The sequence below is a fragment of the Balaenoptera physalus genome (assembly GCF_965194825.1).
Source record: "Balaenoptera physalus genome assembly, chromosome: X".
Taxonomy (NCBI): Eukaryota; Metazoa; Chordata; class Mammalia; order Artiodactyla; family Balaenopteridae; genus Balaenoptera; species Balaenoptera physalus.
This window is the reverse complement of record NC_138903.1, coordinates 11,694,487-11,706,329: the sequence shown is the minus strand read 5'-3', so window position 1 is coordinate 11,706,329 and position 11,843 is coordinate 11,694,487. Positions and strand designations below refer to the sequence as shown.

At 44.0% G+C, this 11,843-nt stretch overlaps 1 long non-coding RNA gene across 1 annotated transcript; it reads left to right on the top strand.

The window, feature by feature from the left end:
- Positions 1–797: 797 nt before the first annotated feature.
- Positions 798–11,493, top strand: LOC309652998. The gene is made up of 2 exons (XR_014258963.1): positions 798–5,268; positions 6,590–11,493. It is a non-coding gene; the product is annotated as an uncharacterized lncRNA (long non-coding RNA).
- Positions 11,494–11,843: the final 350 nt, after the last annotated feature.

Sequence of the window (11,843 nt, the reverse complement as noted above, 5' to 3'; positions counted from 1 at the left end):
CAAGATCTGCACAGAAACAAGTGAACCTGACAGAACTACTAGTATTCAATCCACTGACATATAGATAAAGCACATCTGAGTCTACCTAAGTTCTATTAGAGTTTCCAATTTGAACATGTTTTAAATGCAACTGCAATCACACATCTGCAGAACCCTGCGGCGCCTCCCAGAAGCCGAGCGCGTGGAGCGGGTAGGAAAGCAGTTCTGCAGGAGTCCTCAGTGCGTGCCTCCCCGGGCCAGGCACTCAGGATGCAGGCCACACCCAGGCCCTGGCAGGTGGGGCTCGTAGTTGGGGGAGCTGACAATCCGGGCACAAACCCTCTTGCATTATAACTGATACAAGTCTTACAAATGAGAGGTACGTGCTATAGAGTACAACACCCAACCAAAACCCAAAGAACAGCTTAAACAGTGCAGGGATTCTGCCCCTGCAGCTCCCTAGGTCAGACCAGGCCCCAAGTGTGAGCATCTCACGGAGCTGCGTGATTCCAGCCATGAGGGGAATTACATTTTCATCCAACATGATCCTGTAACAGAGAGAGCTACTTCACCTGCCGCTCAGTTAAAGAAAGAAGCGGTAACTTCCAAGGCCAGAGGACCATCGGCAGTGTTCCCCTGTGTTAGCGCGAGACTATGCACCAGTCTCCAGCGTGGGCTGTTCTAAAGCAGTGTCTCCATGACCGTTTCAGGCGCATGCCGTCCTTAGAACCAGCCTCCCCAAAGGCTGAGCCCACTGCTGGGGGATTTGGTCTGACCACCAGCAAAGCTCAGCAGTAGGAGGAGGAACCTGTGGAAGGGGGAGGGGGCCAGAACCAGGAGGCGGGACCAGTGGTGCGAAGGCCCTACCAAGGCACCGGGCACGTCCTGGGAGAGCCCACGGTGGGCCGGGCACCCAGAGCCGGGGAGAGCGGAGCGAGCTGTGTCGACGGGACTGGAGGGGCGGGCCCTGGGGCCGGCAGGGCCTCAGCAGCCACGGAAGGATTCCTGCTGACACCCTCGGAGCGAGCGGAGCCCTGAAATAGCTTCTGCAGCCCGCAACCTGAACAGATGCGGAGTCCAGAAAGGCAGCTGGCTGCGATCAAGAGCAGACTGCGGCGAGGGCGGGAGGGAGGCCTCGGGCAGAGCTGCGATGGATCCCTTACCATCCCTCTCAACTGTCAGTACCAATGGTAGCAGCGAGCTTTGGGGCTGAAAACTGCGGTGGTTGGGCCTCGTGCTTGAGACTGCAGTAAGATATTCACTACAAACCCCTCCTCCTGCTCTCTGGCGGGCGGCGAACTCCTGCTCACCCTTGGAGATGCAGCTAGACCTCGTCTCCCCATGAAGCCCTTCCCCTGCGCTCCTAGCACACCCTGCACATACCTCTATGTGCAGAGACAATACTGAAATCAGCATGCCTATCACGGCAATTTCATTTTTTAAAATATTTATTTATTTGGATGCGTGGGGTCTTGGTTGCGGCACGCGGGCTCCTTAGTTGCGGCATGCATGTGGGATCTAGTTCCCTGACCAGGAATCGAACCTGGGCCCCCTGCATTGGGAGCACGGAGTCCTATCCACTGCGCCACCAGGGAAGTTCCATGGCAATTTCATTTTTATAATGAAACAAGCTCTCTAAAAAGATTCAGTTAATGGAAATGTATTATACTGTGACAAAAATGCCCAGACTTTTCCCTGAGTTGTCAATTTTCTAGACTCTACCAAAAAATACATCCCCGTACCATTCTAAAATCATCTTGAAAGAAAGGAAGGGAGGGAAAGGAAGGAAGGAAGGAAGGACTTTCCCAGTGGGGCAAATGGAAAAGACCTAAATGCATAATTGGGGATCGTCTGCCGCCCTTGAGAAGACATGGAGACACGGGTCTGTAGAAATATTGTTAAGTGATAAACTTGAAGAACGTGCACGCCGTGATGACACCATGTAAAAGCTCACAGGTTAACATGAAAGTCTGCAAGAAAACCTCGAATAATCAATACCGAGTTCAGTCTTCAAAGTCTTGATTTGGTTGCAAATTCATACTCCTTTTTTTAATGTCAAGTGTGTATTTTTTAAAGGAACCACAATAATTTATTTTGCTCTTGAATCTGCAATTTGGGCAGGGGTTGGCAGACTCAAAAGTATTTTTTAAAGCTTCATTTCACTTAAAGCCTAGCTTGACTGAATGCCGTAATTGAAATGAAATATAAATGATTTTCTTTTAAAGTTTCATCAAATACTGCTATCCACCAGACCTTAAAGACAACTGCTTCTTAAATTTTTCTGTAACTCAGATATTAAAAATAACTCAATATGAAGCCAAAAATACAAGCAACAGAAGAAAAAATAGGTAAACTGAACTTCATCAAAATTTAAAACTTTTGTGCTTCAAAGGACACTGTCAAGAAACTGAAAAGACAACCCACAGGATGGGAGAAAATATTTGCAAATCATATATCTGATAAAGGACCTGTATCCAGAACTCTTAAAATTAATCAATAATAATTTTTCAAAAAACAACTTAATAATGGGCAAAAATGGTCAACATCATTAGCCAGTAATGAAATGCAAATCAAAGCTATAATGAGACACCACTTCACACCCACTAGGGTGACTAAAATCAAAAAGGCAGACAATAACAAGTGTTGCTGAGGACGTGGGAAAACTAGAAGTCTCATACACTGCTGGCAGGAAGGTAAAATGGTGCAACGATAATGGAAAACAATCTGCAGTTCCCCAAAAAGGTGTAAACACAGAGTTACCATATGACCCACCAATTCCTCTCCTAGGCATATACTTAAGAGAAATGAAAACACATCCACACAAAAACTTGTACATGAATATTCAAAGTAGCATTATTTACAATAGCCAAAAAATGGAAACAACCCAATGTCCATCAGCTGATGAATAGATAATAAAATGTAGCCTATCCATACAATGGAAGATTAATCAGCCATAGAAAGGGATGAAGTACTGATGCACGCAACAACGTGGATGAACCTCAGAAACATTGTATTTTAAAGAAGCCACACACAAAAGGCCATATATATTATCCCATTTATATGAAATGTTCAGAATAGGCAAATCCATAGAGACAGAAAGTAGATTTGTGGTTCCAGGGAATCGGGAGTAACTGCTAATGGGTATGGGGTTTCTTTCTTTCTTTTTTCTGGGGGGGGGATATGACAAAAATACTCTGGAATTAGATAGTGGTGACGGCTGCACAATTTAGTGTATATACTAAAAACAACTGAATTGCATACATTAAAAAGGTGAATTTTACAGTATGGGAATTATATCAGCCTGAGAATTAGCAGTAAGACCCTAACATTAGATTTACACGTGCCACAGATGATCTCCTTGTCCCTTCAGCAGAATCCTTTTCAATAAGCCAGTTACACACACATAGATACTCTATTAGGATTACAATACCATGTGCAGGCACCAATGCGTGTCATACATGGCGCACACTAATCTGAACAGGAAGTTGGTTAAGTAGGTTACTGGCAGGAAAGAAAATGAACTATGCTTTCAGCAAATACCTCAAAACTAAAGATAAAAAGAGCGCATTGTAAGCAACCCTTTCCTTTTCATAACACTATTTTTCCAGCTTTTCTATTGTGTACTTTTATCTTGCACTATCAATTGTTCATGGATAGTGTATCAGTAGTAGCCTTTTCCCTGGCCTTCTCCGCCCCCATGCTGGCTTCCAAAGCCAATTATTATATTACAGTAAACCAAGGGGGAGTCAGATCCAAGCATGGAGAATATATATCTCAAATAGAAATGTTTGTACGGATTAAACGTAGACACTTTTTATTGGTTATGGATCTAACTGCCTCCATTCTTACAGATAACGAAACCCATTTATTTCTTTATTACTTTTATTATATAGGATTTTGGGCATGGCATTCCAAGAGCTATCCAACCTCACGTACCTGCCTGTCCCAATTATATCCCTACAAGTCACCATCCCCAAACTTATCACAGGCATTTACTGTCCAGCCTTTGCTCAGGCCCTTATCTGGGACTAGCAGGCCCCCCCCACAACATCGACAGCTAGGAAAATCTGAGTCATCCAAAGGCCCACTTTTGCTACCCACACCCCCCGCCCCCTGAAACCTAACCTTTCTCCTCATTCTCATAACCATCCCACCTCTATTACAGCTCTCCTTCACTTATGCTTTAACCATCTGTCAGTTGTGTATGTGTGTTTCCTAATTACAGTGTCAATTCCCTGGGAGGGACACACAACACCTAATACCATCCATTCATTTGTCCTTTTTTGGTTCTGCAGCATCTAGTACAAAGCTTTCCATTCGATGAGGTACCAAATGAATGCTAAACTGAGAACAAAGAGTGAACTACTTCCTCCTTCATTCTTGTTATTCTATTCTTATTTTTCTATTTGTACTTACCGTACTTACAGTTCTTTCTTTCTCTACTCAATTAGTTCCTTCCCCCATTCTATTTTTGAGGTCTATTAAAATGTGTGGGGGAAAAAAAAATGTGTGGGAGAGGACAAAAAACTTGATTCTTACTTGAAAGTCACATGAGGAAACAACTTTAAAATAAGTACTGAATGCAACAGGAAACGCTGAAAAACGACATTCCTCTAACAAGTTACCAAAGGGAGAGTACACTGGGTTTATAAACTGCTTCCTCAAAATTTCAGATTTTCAAATCTGAAACCCCGTGACTAACTCTCACTTCCAAAAACTTAAACTGAATTTATCACTCCTGGTTTAAATTTAGGAACAATTTTTTTTTTTTGCAAAATCACACATTCCTTTTGCACTCACTCTGAATGCCCTAGTGAGAGGCATGCCACTTCATTTCATAGCCTGAGAAACCGAGGCTTGAAGAAACTAACCAAGGCAACAAAAGCATGGATAATCCCTACATTATTTCTATTTTCGCCTGAGGTGTATTTGTTTCCTTATATCTTAATACAGGTGTGTCTCGCTTAACAGCCTATTAGCTCCACTCTTTATTTCCAGTCTTCCTAGTCGTCTTTGCTGAAACAGATGAACGAGAGGCGAGTCAAGGAAGTCATTAAGTGTAATAATGGGCGTGATCTCTTACAGCAAGAAGTCAAGCAAAACAGAAGAATTAAGCAAAATACCAGAAGAACAGACCAAACTGGAGGCACAACTTGTCAGATGCAATAAATTATCTAGGTGACCACTGAGCATTACCTCAGAGACGGCTAGACAAGGAGAACGCTGTGTAAATCAGACCACGCTACCACGATGTCAGAGAAGCTCACTCTACTAAAAGAACTCGTTTCAGTAAGTACTCTTTTATGAAGATGAGCTATCTAATTAAACTTTAAAGAAATATATACTTTCAATTTTGCTTAAAACAAGGCACCTCTGTAGTTAGGTATACTAACCATTAACAGTGGTGGAGAGAGTGGGAAGGGAGAAGAGAGGAGAAAAAAACAGATTTGGTTAAGGAATTCAGTTTTCTTAAATCATCCTGAAAGTACAGAGCAGCGTGATCCAACAGAACTTTCTGTGATGACGGAAATGTTCTTATGCCCAGTACAGTACACTAACCACATGTGGCTACTGAGCACTTGAAATGCGGCTGGTCCAGCTGAAGAAGTGAATTGTTAATTTTATTTCATTTCAATTCGCTTAAACTTAAATAGCTACATGAGTATTGCATTACACAGTACAGGTATCGAGTGTGCTTAACTGGGAGTCCATGAAGGAGCTGCAGGGGGAAAATGCACCTCCTAGAATCACATGTGAAATAAGGATGAGGGTATGGATGGAAGCATGTGTTTGAGCCTTTCTCTGGAAAGAGTATGAAAAGGTTTCATCAGATTCTTAAAAGGATTGTGGACCTCAAGAAATGATCAATACATGTCTGCAATATTTGTATATTTCGTGTGATCAATTTGTGTAGTTCCTAACACCCTCAAGACTTTCATCTTTACTTGGCGTTACTATTTCTCTCACCCATAAGACTTTCCTAATATTACACTTTGACCATGAACTGTGACAGTTCAATGAAGAGACTTATTCACAGGAAACTGCTAATCCTATAAGTGAGGATCACATTTTGTTCTTTGTTTTATTTAATGAAGTCCTTAAAAGGAACAAGCATAAATCTACCTATAATAAGACACCTGAAATAAGACACCTAAAAGACACCTGTTCAGTCCCCACGTTAGCTCACACCACATTCCTTTCGATGACACCGTATCTTTGCAAGGCGGGGTTTCCCAGGGCTAGTGTGATAAAATTCAGGTACTGTGCAAATATTAATGTGGAACAGGATACGAGGGTAGGAGCTGTTTGCTCCCAAAGAGCATTGCTGAAATTTTATTTAAGAGTACTGGAACTCATTCCAGAAAATGCTCTGCACTCACCAATATGTGGCCTTCAAGCAGCTCTTGAAATGCACTTGAAATGCTGGACAGAAAAGAGTGGGGATAGTTAAAGGCTGCACTTTGGGGGACAGAATTAAAATGCAAAGAAATGGATAAAGGTCACAAAATAGGAAAACTATACTGGGAAGTACAGCTAGGTACTTCAGGAAGAAGACTGCATTATGAAAGAAATGAATTTTTTTTTTTTTTTTTTTTGCCCTGCTGCACAGCATGTGGGATCTTAGTTCCCTGATCAGGGATCGAACCCTCGCCCCCTACATTGGAAACACGGAGTCTTAACCACTGGACAGCCAGGGAAGTCCGGAAAGAAATGAATTTTAATATGCATGTTAGAAAAATACATTAAAGCAGCAAAACACAAACTAAATGTGATTCCTAAATGATCTGCTGTAACTCAAGGGAACCTTGGTTCTGACTTGTCTCTTCAAGTTAGATAAGAAAACTGGTATCTTTAATTCGGAGCAGAAAAGGTTAAGGGCTGGAGAACTTCCATATAAGCTCAGGGAAGAGTTAGTATAGCAACAGTGCCCACGAGGGCCACAGTAGGTAGAACTCTTTGGCTGTTAGAGAAATTAAATAAGAGGAGTGGAATTTCCCAAGAAGGTCTATTTCAAGAGAACAGCTATATGTCTGGCATACAGGACTCAACTAGATTAGAGGCTCCCATTCTGCAAGGAAGTTGTCACCAAGTCAAAATGAGAAGAAACGTAAGAGCGCCGCAGGCAGCTTTCCAGAAAGTTCACTTCATCCCACTTCTCCATCAGTGATGCTCCAGTCTGTCCCCACCAAGGTACTGAAGGTGACCTTGCTTACAAAAAGCTTTCCCATCCCCCACGTACTCTGCCAGCACTACCCGTTTCCGCTCTGCGCCTGATCGGCCCTCCACCCTCTCACTAAACGCAGGTTCTCGACCCCTCTATCCCCCTGAATGTCAGCAAAAGTCACCAGAGACCTGCTAATGGCCCGTCCACTGGCTTCTCCTCCGTCCTCATCTAAATGCCCTAAGGCACATGCAGCCCTAAATGAAGAAGAAAGTGCCTCTCTTAGGACTTCCCTGTGTACACTTCTACAGACACACCCTCATGGTTGACCAACATCCTCACCAGAGGCCCACCTGGTAGGCCATGAATTCTGAGATGTAGAGATTTATCTGAATGTACATGATATAGAATCTCAGAAGGGTACACAAGGCATTTTTTTTTAAACAAATAAGGTAATGGAGGTCCAACTAGGAAAGGGTCTTGGAGGTATCACACCCACAGCTGGAGGCCTCAGCGGGACCTTCAAGTCTCAGCCAGGACTCAGCCACCGTTACTGCCTCTATTAGGGCTAAACGGCCTGGCAATGACCTTGAAAATGCTTCCCACTTCATTGTTCATAAAACTACTCTGATAATAGTTTCTGCTTTCTCTTCCCCTCACCTCGTTGGCTTTCTGCAACCTAGATGGCTCCCTTTTCTAACGGGCTCTTAAGGAGATGTATCGCAAGGCTGATGACCTTATCTCTTCCCAAACCATGTCTTCCTGGGATATAAAACCCAGTGATTCCTAAACTAAAGCCCACCTCTACCCTCCCACCCCTCAGGCACCAGATAAGAATCCCAACCCTCTTTATAATATATTCATCTGGTACCCTGATGGCAGTTCAAATTCAACATATCTAACACCAAGCTAACTCTTTTCCCCATTTTCAAAATCTCTTTCTTCTTCTGTCTTACCCACTTCATTCACCCACACGAGAAACATGTCCACTTCCCTCCCTACCTACTGCCATTCTCTTGTTTGCCCAAATAACAAATGCTATGACCACAGTAACATCAGCCACCACTGTTCACTGAATGTCTACTAGGTACCTGGCAGAGAGCACCTTGAAGTCACCCGCAAGTTGGACACTACCACCCATGTTTTATAGATCAATAAACCAAGTTCATAAAGATTAAATAAATTCTCCCTGGTCTAATTAAACAGGGCAGGTCAAACATGTGTGACCTTCACTCCCATCAAAAGACAGGAAAGGCCTAAAAAATGTACCAACCCGAAAAGGACAATAAGAGAGAACAACATGTTTTATAGATCAATAAACCAAGTTCATAAAGATTAAATAAATTCTCCCTGGTCTAATTAAACAGGGCAGGTCAAACATGTGTGACCTTCACTCCCATCAAAAGACAGGAAAGGTCTAAAACATGTACAAACCCGAAAAGGACAATAAGAGAGAACAACTGTAGATGAGAGACAACAACAAAACCGAGAAGATGGAAAGCAAATAGTCCAGCAGTGACAAACTGAAGAGACAGGAATCCTAACTTGGCGAGAAGCAGCTGACGATGAGAAACCAGCCCCAGAGAGCACACAGACCCCAGAGGGCACGAGGCACTTCTCAACACTGACTGAGACAGGCTGGCCGGGCGGAAAGCACAAGGGTAGACCCCATGACACCTCCTCTGCACCCAGGGGCCCCTTTCCCCACCAGCAGACCCACTTCCTAATAAACTGTGTGCAGCACAAGTTGGGGATGGAACACTCTGGACGATGAGGGAGGGGAGAGCAAGCGACAGTGCACACAGGAAACCGGGCAGGGCAGGGTATGTGACATTTTGGAGGGCACCACAGAGGTCCTGGCCGTCCACAGGATGCCACACAACTGGCGCTCAAGGGAGTTCAGTCCCCACGTTAGCTCACACCACATTCCTTTCGATGACACCACATCTTTGAGAGGCGGGGTTTCCCAGGGCTAGTGTGATAAAATTCAGGTACTGTGCAAATATTAATGTGGAACAGGATACGAGGGTAGGAGCTGTTTGCTCCCAAAGAGCATTGCTGAAATTTTATTTAAGAGTACTGGAACTCATTCTAGAAAACGCTCTGCACTCACCAATACGTGGCCTTCAAGCAGCTCTTCTGTTCTGACTTCCAACTAAACCACATATGTATGTTCAGGTGTGTTCACCTAATCACTGCTCTGATTACACATGCAAGTGTGAAACTGCGCAGACCGGAGAGGTCGCCTAGACACACACTGCACCCCAGGGAGTTCTAACATTTGCGAACCTGTTAAATCATTTGAACACTCCCTATCTGTAAAAGTTCTACAGAGCACGTTCCAGAAACAGGAATCTGTAAGGCGTCTTTCACGCTTCTCTAACCTTGATAACACAACCACTCTCATGAGAACAAACCTTCTGGAAACGACCTTGGCCTCTGTACCCCAAAACCTAATCCAGTTCACAAGAACCTGGAATGAAAACAGTTCACACTGACCCAGCAGCTCAGTTCACTGGCTACACTGCTCTGCTGTCCTTCACACGTGGATAATGAATGTGGCCACGGGATGAATGTAGAAAGTTGTTCCATACTGTTTCTCCATCCCCTTCAAACAACAGCAGACATTTGTAAGGCACCAGGCCTCGGACACAAGCGGAGCCTGTGTTCAGACTCCCCGAGATGAAATGAGCCGGTTCAGTGAAGCCAGCGTGAAGCTTCCATGGCCTGCTTCGCTTCTTTCTATATTTCTTCCAGAACACATAGCCGGCTCTCCCGAGCCCATGCTGATCCAGCTATGACCTCGCCTACATTCACTTAGATCTCATCTTCTCTGTGTTCATGACAAGCAGCAGCATCCTAAACCCTGTACTGGCCACGGTCAAAACCTAACAGAAAGTAATGCTGTACTGGCCAGGGTCAAAACCTAACAGAAAGTAATGGAAGAACCCAGAAGGTGGAAACACCCAGAGCTCAACTTCACTACACGTACAACACCAAGATTCACGCTGGGAAATGGAGATTTCTCCTCCCAGTTCTCTCCCGAGCGGGCACGCCCAGGATTTCTGGCAAGCTCTGGCCTCACCTCCCCAACCCAGGGTAGCCGGCCCCCCTCCACCTACACACCTGGGTCCCCGGCCTCCTTCCCTCAGGCACCCTGACCTTTCATCTGCATCACAGCTTTCCAAACTCGCTGAGGCGTTTTGTGAGTTCACCCCCTCAAAAAAAAAAAATCCTTAATAAATGTTCTGCTGATGACCTACTTAGTCACAGGCCCTATTTTCTTATCCTTGGTTTTGACTAACAAATTTATTACCTCTCTCTCTCTCTCTCTCCCTCTCTTCCATTTGGCTTATTTCCTCCTGCTGCTTGACCAGCAAATTGCCTGAGGCAGAACTACAGGCACACCTCGCTTTATTGCACTTCACAGATATTGTGGGCTTTTATAAACTGAAGGCTTGTGGGAAACCCTGCCTGGAGCAAGTGTATCACCGCCATTTTCCAACAGCATTTGATCACTTTTTGTCTGTGTCACATTTTCATAATTCTTGAAATATTCTAAACTTTTTCATTATTATTATGTTTCCTATGGTGATCTGTGATCACTGATGTCAGTACTGCAAAAAGATTACAACTCACTGAAGACTCAGATGATGGTTAACATCTGTTAGCAATAAAGTATTTTTTAATTAAGGTACAAGCATTGTTTTTTTTAGGCATACTACTACTGCACATTTAATAGACGGGTACAGTATAAATATAACTTTTGTAAGCACTGGGAAACCAAAAAATTTGTGTGACTCGCTTTATTGCGATGGTCTGGAACCAAATCCAAAATATCTCCGAGGTAGCCTGTACTTGGAAGCCAATTATGTGACGTCTTTACTCGGTGTCATGTATTCTCATAGACATACATTATAAAGTACAACCATCTCATTTTATGAAGAAAGAAATGTGGTGACCTAACCTGGCCAGAGTAGCAAGCCAACTGCAGATGCAGCAAGACTCCTCCGAGGCCAGTGGATGTTCTTCCTGCACCAACTCCTCTGGATCCTTCCCAGAATAAAACCCCTCCAGTAGTAACAGACCACACATCCCTTTGCTAGACGCCACGCGATAGCAATCATTTTTAGGTGTGTAATTTAGCATCCCCTCTACCCCATAGCAGACGAAAACTGATAAGAGGCAGAGAAATCTATCCATTAGCAGTGAACAACACACTGTCCATCAGCACGAGTCAAAAAGCAAAGCTCCTCACAAAACATGCCGTGTTGACTGCATGAATAACAGAATAACACTCACAGCAATTCCTAAACAGAGCCAACCCTTTTTTTTTGGCCGTGCTGCACGGCTTGCGGGATCTCAGTTCCCCAACCAGGGGCTGAACCCGGGCCACAGCAGTGAAAGCCCAGAATCCTAACCACTAGGCCACCAGGGAACTCCCAGAGCCAACCCTTTTGGACTCCTCTCACTCCCTCCCAAAGTTCACCTAAGAGTTGTATCTGCCACCAGAATGAAGCACTACATGGACTGAAGGGGCTAGTTTTAGGCATGGTGAAAACAGGCTGGAGATTGCAAGAGAAAAAATGCAAAATTCGATTTAAAAAAAATTTCATCACTTATTTGTTCTTTTTTTTTTAAATAAATTTATTTTTAATTTTTATTTTTGGCTCTGTTGGGTCTTTGTTGCTGTGCACGGGCT